This window comes from Seriola lalandi, unplaced genomic scaffold, assembly GCF_002814215.2.
Source record: "Seriola lalandi dorsalis isolate HSWRI2012SDOR001 ecotype SW California unplaced genomic scaffold, Sedor1 jcf7180002018760, whole genome shotgun sequence".
NCBI classification, from domain to species: Eukaryota; Metazoa; Chordata; class Actinopteri; order Carangiformes; family Carangidae; genus Seriola; species Seriola lalandi.
In genome coordinates, this window is record NW_019489412.1 from 1 (window position 1) to 538 (window position 538).

The 538-nt window shown below is 54.1% G+C and overlaps 1 long non-coding RNA gene across 1 annotated transcript; it reads left to right on the plus strand.

The window, feature by feature from the left end:
* Positions 1 to 529, plus strand: LOC111645552 (uncharacterized). The gene is made up of 3 exons (XR_002759877.2): positions 1 to 65; positions 153 to 338; positions 442 to 529. It is a non-coding gene; the product is annotated as an uncharacterized LOC111645552 (long non-coding RNA).
* Positions 530 to 538: the final 9 nt, after the last annotated feature.

A 538-nucleotide genomic window follows, 5' to 3' on the forward strand; every position in this document is an offset into this window, starting at 1 on the left:
CGAAGAGAGGACCGCCTCTGCCCCCCCGGCCTAAACCTGGACATCCTCTCTATAACAGCTACACGGTACACACACACACACACACACACACACACACACACACACTCAGAGGAAATACGACATCATAGATTTGAGTGTAAATTTCGCCATAGAAACAGGAAGTCCTGATTGTCCTGGATGACCCCAGCCCGGCTCCCTCAGAGCATCAAACCCCCGTCGCCCCCGTCATCAGCCCCTCACAGTGTCTGCTGGACCTGGACACCCCACCAGAGCCGCTCCCGGATCAGGACCGCCAGTCGAAACCTGCCCTGGAGGAGCTCGGCCTATCAGAGTCCCAGGTAATAGATCAGCTGATCTCAAGCTCTAAACACGGCGCTGGATTATAAAAACTCTTTAAAGGACGTGAGCTGATGATAGTTTTGTTTTTCCTTTGTTGTTTAGTCGATCCTCCCTGTGCAGCCCGCTGAGCAGAAGGAGCAGCCAGACCCTCCCCCTGTCAGGTGAGACACACACACACACACACACACACACACACACA